Source organism: Rattus rattus, chromosome X (assembly GCF_011064425.1).
Source record: "Rattus rattus isolate New Zealand chromosome X, Rrattus_CSIRO_v1, whole genome shotgun sequence".
In the NCBI taxonomy this organism is placed as follows: Eukaryota; Metazoa; Chordata; class Mammalia; order Rodentia; family Muridae; genus Rattus; species Rattus rattus.
The window spans coordinates 66,403,721-66,414,125 of NC_046172.1; the positions used below are offsets into that span (position 1 = coordinate 66,403,721).

Sequence of the window (10,405 nt, forward strand, 5' to 3'; positions counted from 1 at the left end):
CAGGCCTCCCAGGGATATCCACCAAATATAGCATATTAAGTTGCAGTAAGACTTGACACAAACCCTCATATCAAGGCTGGGCAAGGCAACCCAGTAGGATGAAAAGGGTCCTAAAAGCAAGCCGAAGAGTCAGAAACAACCTCCGACTCCCACTGTTAGGAGTCTTACAAGAACACCAAGCTATTCAATCATAGCATATATGCAGAGGACCTAAGTCAGACTTGTACAGGCTCCCTGACTGTCAGTTCAGTCTCTGTGAGGTCCAATGAGCCCTAATTAGTTGATTCTGTGGGTAGTGCTTTCCAGGTGCCCTCAACCTCTATGACTTCTTTCATCCTTCCTCCCCGTCTTCTGCTGGGGTTCCCTTGGCTCCGCCTAGTATTTGGCTATGGATTTTTTTTTTAATCTGCTCCCAACCAGTTGCTGGATGACTCTCCTCTGGTGATAATTGTGCTAGGCACTGATCTACAAGTACAGCAGAAGAGTATTATTAGGAATCACTTCATTGACTTGTTTTCTGGTCCTGTTCAGTTCTATCTTGAGTTTTAGGCTGTCCTGCCTCTGGTTCCTGCCCGTCCAGTCAGCATTAGGTGTGGGCTCCCTATTGTGGCCTGGGCCTGCAGTTGGACCAGTCATTGGTCAGTCACTCCCCTAGAGCTCTACCTCACTTTTACCCCAGCACATCTTGTAGGCAGGATAAATTGTAGGTCGAAAGCTTGGTGATTGGGTTGATGTTGCAGTCCCACACAGCTAAGGGCCTTTCTTGGTTATAAAAGATGGCCAGTTTAGGCTCCATATCCCCCATTACTAGAAGCCTTCACTAGGGTCATCCTCATAGATTCCAGAGAGTTCCCACTAGGTTTCTATATTGAGTACTGGAAGAGACAACTGAATAACATATAAAAGTCAAAGGGAAATCAGGCCTGACATTTTCTCTTCCACCCAATCCTTTGATCTCATTATTTGACTCTCCAAATTTGTTTTTAATCTAATCTATCTATCTATCTATCTATCTATCTATCTATCTATCTATCTATCTATTGAGACAGGGTCTCCAGGAATTCACTATGTAAACCAGGCTGGCCTCGAACTCAAAGAGATCATCTTGCCGCTGTCTCCCAAGTTCTGAGATTAAAGTCGTGCACCACTAGGTCTAGAACTTCCTAAGTTTTTATTTTTGATTTTTATTTCATATTTACTTTTTCCCCAAAAGAGTTTCTTATTACATTCTATTTTTACATCTTAAAATATTTATTTATTTATTTATTTATTTATTATTTCATTCAACTATGTTTTCACCATTTTCACTTAGACATTTATTCATATCCTCTTTGAGCTCTGAAACTGTAAAATAGCATTTACAAACAAATATTCAAAGTGCTTGTTTCTAAGTGTTGGGGTTACATTGAGGTTCTGGATTCAGTCTCCATGTGGTTCCAGATCAAAGTAGTAAGTAGACTGGCTAATAGTTCAGCAGTGGGTGGGGAGGATACTGCTTTTGGGTATCTCTAACTGGGGTTCAGCGTCAAGCTCTACAAAACCCAAGGGCTGAGAAGTGTGTTGAATACCTGAGAGGAAGAATGGTGGGATAACTTCCTGGAACTCAGATTCAAACTCAGATTTTGTAGTACCAACAGGGCCGCCCACTCCTTCGCCGTTGTGCTGAGCTCACGAAGAGTCGCCATGAGCAAAGCCCACCCTCCCGAACTGAAAAAGTTTATGGACAAGAAGTTATCATTGAAGTTAAACGGCGGCAGGCATGTACAAGGGATACTGCGGGGCTTTGACCCCTTTATGAGCCTTGTGATTGATGAGTGTGGAGATGGCAACCAGTGGGCAGCAGAACAACATCGGGATGGTGGTCATCCGAGGAAACAGCATCATCATGTTAGCAGCCTTGGAAAGAGTCTAACCAGTGTTCAGCAGTGTGTCCACATCCCTCCCCAAAGGCGTGCTTGATTGTGATGTAGAATTAGGTCATGTACATCTTCATATGAAACTTTTTGCTAAATAAACTTTTGTGATATCAGAAAAAAAAAGAGGTACCAACAAAGTGCAATGGGTCGGGTAGCTGGCATTCATGGGGAAGGGATTTACTGGATATACTGGCTCTGTGAGTTCCTACTTAAACTTATGATTTGGCCTCTCGTTCAGATTCCATGGGGTCCCAGATCTGTATGGTGGATGGGGTACCTGGTAGATGAGGGGACACTGGCTATGGAAACCTTTAACTAGGCCTCTGGGGGGGGGTGTCCAGCTCCACAAAACTCCGAGTCCAACAATAGATGGGATGTTTAGCCGTCTGGTGGGTTAGTGAACTGAGAATTTCTCCATGGTGTTCTGGCCCAGATTCTGGGTTTGGACTTCATGCTCTCCCAGACTGGGGTGGCTGGTGTGATGGCTGATAGATGAGCAGATGGGGAGGAGCAGACTGGCTCTGAGTGTCTGTATCTAGAGCTCTGGATCCTGGTAAGTCCTAAGGGTGGATGGAGTGTCTGACAGTCTGGCAACTCAGTGAATTGGCTCTGACAAAATAATTTTGTAAATGATATACAGCTACAATGAGTTCAATGAGTATAGTTAAGTGAGTTAAACTGAGCATAGTTACAATTTATTTTGGTTTTGCATGTTTTACTTACTTATTTATGTTATGTAGATGGGTGCCTTGTCTCCATATATGTCTGTATATGCCTGGCCCAGAAGGTGTCAGATCTCCTGGAACTGGAGCTACACATGTAAGCCACCATGTTGATGTTAGCAATTGAACCTGTATTCTCTGGAGGAACAGTCAATGCTCCTACTTACTGAGCCATCTCTCTAGCCTCTGTTTGTTTGGTTTTGAGACAAAAATCTCCCTACATAGCCCTGGCTGACCTATAATTTACTCTGGAGACCTGGCTGGCCTCCAACTTGCAGAGTTCTGCTTGCTCTGTCTTTTATGTGCTGAGATTAAACACACATGCCACCCGGTTTATTTGTTTTTGAGAAAGGGTGTCATGTAGCCACTGCTGGCCTCAAACTCATTATGTAGCTGAGAATAGGCTTGAAGTTCTAAATTCCTATCTCTATTTCCTGAGTGCTCAGATTACAGATGTGCACCTCCCAGCTGGTATCCAACTGTTTAAAATACATTTTTATAAGCCTCAGAAAGACACGTCTTCAGGATATATCTTTAAATGCTAATACATATTTCTGGGCACTGGTGCTACAGGTGATTACTTTCTAAAGTTTTTGCAAGAAATATGCATTACTTTTGCACTTGGTTGGGGAAAATGCTACAAAGGAGAAGCTGTTATCTCCAGAGTAATCAATTTTTGCTCATCATTCTGTGCATCACAAATTGTCCATTAGACTGTAACTATCATGTGGGCAGAAATTAGTTTTTTTTTTTAATTTCCCCTGGTACTTCCTGCCACACAGTGTTCTGCATTCAATAAATGTTGACTAAGTCCACTCGTGTATACGCATACATATAAGCCTGTGTACCTATGTGGGCATGCATATTTAAATATGCCACCCTCTTTCTCATCAGTAATGAGAAAAGAGTAAAAGGCAGCTGTTTTAAAGGAGCTAATGGGCCATTTGCCATATGTTGAGAAAGGAATGGTGTTCTCTACCTGCCAAGGCTGAGGGTACAGAGTGACCAATAATGATTTCAGGTAACCACAATCAAATTTGTCCATTTCTGCCCACATAATTATTTTCTTGTGTTGCTTTTGGTAAGATTAGGTCCAGTTCTTCTACTAACTAGCCTGTCTGGGCACTTTATTGAAAACGTTTAAAGGAAAAGCTATGTACCACAGCAAGTGGTAAATGGGCTGTCTGTACCCACCCTGGGCTACTTGTTGCGGTCAGTGTTTAATCAGCTGAGACGAAAAGGACCTTGTCCTGTTGAGAGGCATGCAAGCCAGGCAGGTTCAGAGGTCTTCAGTCACACCTCATTTGCTGTGCCTTCAGAATTCCATGCTCTGCATCAAAACCGAGATAAGAGTACAAAGTTTGTACTTTGAGTTATCAGCAGGTTGCCCAAGGGAGAATGAGTGTTCAAATCCCTCAAACCACTAAATTATTAAAAAGCCCTCGAACAGGCTCTTCAGAATCAGACAGCAGGGCTGAAGGATTTACACATTTGATATCAGAAATAGAAGGGCAGGATAAAGACCCAATCTCAGCTCTTGATGATTTGATTTTTTAAAAATAGTTACTGCTGTGCAAAGGAAGGCACAGAACGTGGAGGACATTTTAAAGGCAGATTATGGCTTATCCTTAATTATGGCTGCTGCAGAGCTAAGGAGATGGGTTGGAGCCTGATCATGACTCTAGTCTTCCCTCAGAGACCCAGCAGGCAACAGGGTAGGGTTTCTTTTGCTTCCTCAAAGCCGCTGATGGGGAATTATTGATTCTGAAATCTCCTGTAGGAAATTTTTACACAGTAAAGTGGGGCGTTTAGAAATCCGAGCAGATCGACCAACTGTGAATTTATACTGCCTCATTATGTTAACCCATTGGAAGCTGTATCTGGGGACGCACTAGTGCCACTGTCTTCTTACATATTTATTGGGCTGTCAAGGTATAAAATGCTACTATTAAAGTCAGAAGCACCATGCAGCGGACCATGGCTTAAAATTCCCTCTGCTAATCACACCAGAGTCCTGGCAGCAGCATCCCCGCATTCAGCAAATATTGAAGAGGAGGGAGCACTGGGGTGGCCTTAGGAGACATTGCTTTACTCTTTTATTGTTTTTCAAATTAACCAGAAACTTTCACTTGTGAATAATTAAAATCCTAACCTTCTTTGAGGCCTCTCAATCACGTAAGATCTTACCTTGGGGTATGGTTCTCAAAATATCCTCCATTTTGTGTTCTGTGGGGAGGTGCAAGAGGTACTCTTGGGATGAAGAAAGGAGATTGGCAAAGGGTAACTGAAAAGTCTAGGATTTCTAAGAAATGCATTAACTTTAAAGCCTTTTCTGATCAAAAGAGTCATTGACATCATATGCGTATCCTCCCTATGCTATAGGCAGTGTGTACTCTTAGAATATCCTCAGCAGCACAGCTTAAACTCCACTCACTTTTTCTCCATCGTTTCTTTACACAGTAAGTGTTGATACACATTTGTATGTTATAGGAATGAGAAACTGAATCTAAAAAGTTGATACTTTTTCAGTGCCTGTATGGTGGTTTGAATGAGAATGGCTCCCTTAGGTTTTATATTTGAATGCTAGGTCTGTAGTTGATGGAACTGGTTTGGGAAAGATTAGAAAGTAGGTCCTTGTTGGAGAAGATGTGCCACTGGGGATTGGCTTTGAGGTCTCAAAAGTCCCTACCAGGTGAGCTCTCCCTATTCCTCTCCCTCCTTATCCCTCTCCCTCCCCCCACCTCCAGCCTTGTGCTTGTGGATCAGAATGTAAGCTCTTAACTAATGCCCCAGCACTATGCCTGCTTGCCTGCCTGCTGTCATGCTCCCTGCCATGGTGATCATGAACGCTAGCTTTCTAGAACTGAAAGCAAACCCTAATTAGATGCTTTCTTTTGTCAGTTGCCTTGGTCATGGTGTCTCTTCATAGCAATAGAACACTGACTAAGATAGCTTGCTAGTGTTAAACTGAGTATCGGTGAGTCTTGTAAATGTATCTTAAAATGTATGGCTAGCTGCAGAGGATAAATCCTGAACTGACCACTGAGTATCTAAGTACTTGTCCACGCTCCTTATCAGAGGTATTATTGTTTGCATCTATTAATAAAAGTGGCAAATTATTCATGACGGAAGGAATTTTCTTTTATCTCCTGATCTAAATGAAACATCAGACTAAATATGTTATTTTTTAAAATAAAATTATTTGTGTGTGTGAGTGTGTGTGAGTGTGTGTGTGTGTGTGTGTGTGTGTGTAGGGGGAGGGGGAGGACAATTTTTGGAAATCTGGGTTCTGGGATTGAACTCATGGATCTCAGGCTTGCAAAACAACTACTTGTTTTGTTGAGCCATTTTGACAGCTCAGAAATCATATTCTTTCTTATTTGAACATTTTATTTATTAGACCTCCACATTCAAAGTAATATCACTTGAGGGATAAGTCAGGCAAGTGGAACTTGTGCTTGTTAGAGAGATGGAGGTGACAATATGGAGCACAAATATAAGTTGACCTGGGAAATTCACAATGTTTTCTGCTCTTTTTTTCTTTAACTTTTCGAAGTTAGATTTATTCCTTTTATTTTATATACGTTTTGCCTGCATGTATGTATATGCACCACATGGGTGCCTGTTGCTTGAGGAGGTTAGAAGAGAGTATTGATACCCTGGTACTGGAAACACCATATGTGTGCTGGGAATTGAACCTAGGTCCACTGCAAAAGCAGCAACTCCTATGAACCGCTAAGCTATCTCACAGCCCGCTGTGTTCTGCTCTTTAAGGACAAATTTCCTTAATTATTTGGGCCAGTATTAAATACATTTTCTTATAAAATAGCATCTCTTTCTTTTCTTTCTCCTTCATGCCTTTCTTTCCCCCTTTGAAGACATCTCATTCTGTAGTGTTATCTGCAACTTCCTATGTAGCCCAGGCTGTCCTTAAACTTGCAAGCCTTCTGCTTCAGCTGCCCCAGTGCTGCGATTATGTGGTACAATGGATCATGCCAGGAAGAGCAGGTCTGAGATCATGTAAGGTAGAGCGGGTCTGAGATCATGTAAGGTAGAGCGGGTCTGAGATCATGTAAGGTAGAGCGGGTCTGAGATTTCTGGCCTGGAACACGTGTGTGCCACACTCCCACATCCGTCATGTAGCTCAAAACAAAGTTCTCCATGCTAATGAGGTACCTAGGGGTCCTGAGGGTTTAGCCAATAAGCTTCCCTTCTCAGACATCCCTTCCCGCAAATTCTCTGCTCCAAGCTGAGAAGTTGGTATGCATTCATTTTCCACAATGAACAACCAATAAACAGTTTGGGACCAAGGACTGTCTCTTTCACCTACCACAGCCATGGGAAACATGGAGGAGGCCTTCGCCTACAGAGCTTTGCTGCCTAAATCTCCTTCGAAGGCCTCTCTGTGCTTCCAGACAACCTCCACTACCTTTGCCAATGAACTAAGCCAGAGCTCCCAGCCCCAGCCACCGGCTAGCAGCCTCATCCCGCAGCCCTGGTCTCATCAACCAGCCTGTGGACCCCTGACACTTCGTCCCCAACTTCCCTGTGTGGTTTTCTAGCAGTATCTAGGTGCTTAAGAGTCAGGGAATACCAACTTCAGCTTCCCACATCTCAGACTGCATTTCCCACCCACTAAGAATACTCATTGCCTCTTTTGCCTCCTTCCTTGCCTTCCTTCCCTTTTCCCCCTTTCTTTTGGGGATTGAACCCAAGGCCTCATGTTCACACTGGGCAAGGTCCATAAGATTGACTTCCATGGGCAGCAGGTACTCATGTGGTGCACAGACATTATGTAGATAAAACGCATATACGCATATAAATAAAAAAATTCTTAAAAATAACATCTAGGGCTTGGAGAGATGGCTCAGTGGTTAAGAGCACTGACTGCCCTTCCAGAGGTCCTGAGTTCAATTCCCAGCAACCCCATGGTGGCTCACAACCATCTGTAATGGGATCTGATGCCTTCTTCTGGTGTGTATCTTTTTAAAAATAATAAAGATATTAAGCCCCTATCATGTTTGACAGTGCCAGTTCTTTTTAGGACAGATGTTCTAGATGTTTTTCTTTTAATAGTCCAGCTTCCAAGTGAAACTGGCCACTTCACTTTTATTCCTTATCCCACAGATATTTATCTATTTATTTAGATTTATTTATTTAGAGACAGTGTCTCACTATGTAACCCTAGCAGACATCAAATTTAATCTGACTTTTCTCTCTAGGGTATTGAGATTACAAGTGTATGCTACTGTGCCTGATACTTCTGTTATTTTATAGGTATTCTTTCAAAGTGTGTGTGTGTGTGTGTGTGTGTGAGAGAGAGAGAGAGAGAGAGAGAGAGAGAGAGAGAGAGAGAGAGAGAGAGAGAGATGTGTGTTTCAGGATGTAAAAATGACATTGTATTATGCTTCTGATTCTTCCATCAGTGCTGTTTATATGTGGCCCACTTTTTCTTTCTGCTATACGGCAGTCCACGATGCACATCTACTTTCTTGCAACTAGATCCTCACCACCTCAAACTGTGCTGCAGTGAACATGCCTCCTATAGGAGGAACTTTTTCTATTTAAACATTTTGGGTGTCACTTGGTAGCTCAAAAGGGCCACAAACCAAAAACTGGGAAGGTTGAATGGATTCAGAAACCTGGCAAATTCTCATATCTGAGAACGGTAGGTGTTTCAGACCCGGTTCCAGTCTTGGAGCACATTACCATGACACCCCACATAAGGATCTTGACTGCTAGTCACATAACACAGAGCATAGAGTTCTCCATGCTAATGAAGTATCTAGATGTGCACTGACTGTTTAGCCAATAAGCTTCCCTTCTTGGACATTCTTCCCTGTAAAAGATATTTAATCTCTAGTCCACCCTGAGTAAATTGTATGCACTCATTTCCCACAATGAACAATGGATAATCGGTTTGGACTAGCAAAGTCTGTCTCTCTCACCAAGAACCGCCATTTGTCATACAGAACTGCTCACTTAAGTCTCCTGTAGAAGCCCCTATCTACCCTCCAGACATGGACACTCACCCCTAAGCTAAGCTGGAATCCCCCCCCCCCAGCCCTGGGCTCATCACTGGACTTTCGTTCCTGACTCTATGAGGTTCCCAGCAGCAACTGGACATCTGGGAGTTTGGGAACTCCTGCCTCCCCTGTCTCGGCTTGAGTCACTTCTCATCTGGGCTGGGGCCCCCATCTTAGGCTGTGTTCTACTATCCCTGCACCCCAATGGTGGTGAGAATGTAGCCCTTTTTGTCTTGACCAAGCAGCATTCACACACCCCAGTGGCAAGGCAGAACGCTGACCCACAGCAAACAAGGTCAGCATCAGGTACGAAGTGATATTTTATAGTATTTTTGTTGCTTGTTTTTCTTTGCTCTTGTTTCTGAGCCAGGATGTCTTTCAGCCTGAGCTTGCCTTCCACTTTCTGTGAGGCCAAGATGGCCTCAAATCCCTGATTCTCTTGCCTTCATCGTCTCTCAAGTCCAGCATATAGTGTTGCTGTTTTTTTCCCCAAATTATTTTATTTTTTTAATTGTGTGTTATGGTGTGTGTGCGAGTGTATGTTTGTTTGAGACATTTTTCTTTTTATGTACCCATACTGGCCTTAAACTCTTTTTTTTTTAAAGACAGAAAATACTTTATTTAAAACCCATCAGTGAAATGGATGGCTTGTGTCTATGACAAATGATTTATATTTAAAGCATAAGTCAGTAACTGTATGAAAGCACACATTGCCACATACAAATGAACTGATCAGACCATGACTTTCTATATTGGAACAGAACAAACTTCCCTGTAAAAGCAGCACCTCTGTGACATTTAATTTAGTAGCCCTCTCCTTCAACAGAATTCACACCAACCTCTTCATAATCCTTCTCTAGGGCTGCCGTGTCCTCACGGGTTTCAGAGAACTCCCCTTCTTCATGCCCCTCACCTACATACAAGGGCACAAAGGCACGCTTGGCATATATCAGCTCAAACTTATGATCTAGGTGAGCCCAGGCCTCAGCAATGGCTGTGGTGTTGCTCAGCATACGTGCAGGCCTCTGGACCTTGGCCAGGCTTCCACTAGGTACCACAGTGGGAGTCTGGCAATCAATGCCAGCCTTGAATCCAGTGGGGCACCAGTCCACAAAAATATGGAATGCTTTGAGAATTTGCGTGTCATCCTTGTGCAGAGGCCATGTTAATCTTCTCTGCATTGTTCAAATTTTAGTATATGTGCTGCCAAAGTGAGTATGGCCTTAAATTCTTAATCCTCCCGCCTTAGCCTCTGGATTACAGGCTCCTGACATAACAGTTAATTATATTATTTGCTTTTAAGTTTGGTTACCTGCTGTGTTAGGCATGATTCTCCAGAAAGACAGAACTGATAGCAAGCACATATCCATATTATCAAAAGGGATTTACTGGATTGGCTTGCATGAGAGGGGTTATATGGTGCAACAGTGGCCATCTGCATGCAGGAGAAGCCAAGGATCAGATTTCTAATCCAGGAAGAAAAGTAGAAAGCGTTCACAGTTCCAATTCAATGCCAAGAGCTTGGACATTCCCAGGCGAGTTACTGATAGCGAGTTCATTTCGAAGGACCAAAGAAGCAAGAATGTGAAATTGGCTGGCTGTGTGTGTGTGTGACAGACTCAGTCATTCAGAACAGAAATAGATTTGCTGGATCACCTGCCTTTCTCACTCCTGCCCTCTTTATCCAGCAAGTTTGCCGCTCAACATTACACCCTATTTAGAGTGGGTCCTTATCCTCACT

The 10,405-nt window shown here is 43.1% G+C and overlaps 1 non-coding gene and 1 pseudogene across 1 annotated transcript; one reads left to right on the top strand and one right to left on the bottom strand.

The window, feature by feature from the left end:
* Positions 1-1,683: 1,683 nt before the first annotated feature.
* Positions 1,684-2,029, top strand: LOC116889280 (annotated as a pseudogene).
* Positions 2,030-9,776: 7,747 nt separating this feature from the next.
* On the bottom strand, positions 9,777-9,883 carry LOC116889419. The gene has a single exon (XR_004386384.1). It is a non-coding gene; the product is annotated as a U6 spliceosomal RNA (small nuclear RNA).
* Between the last annotated feature and the right edge of the window lie 522 nt (positions 9,884-10,405).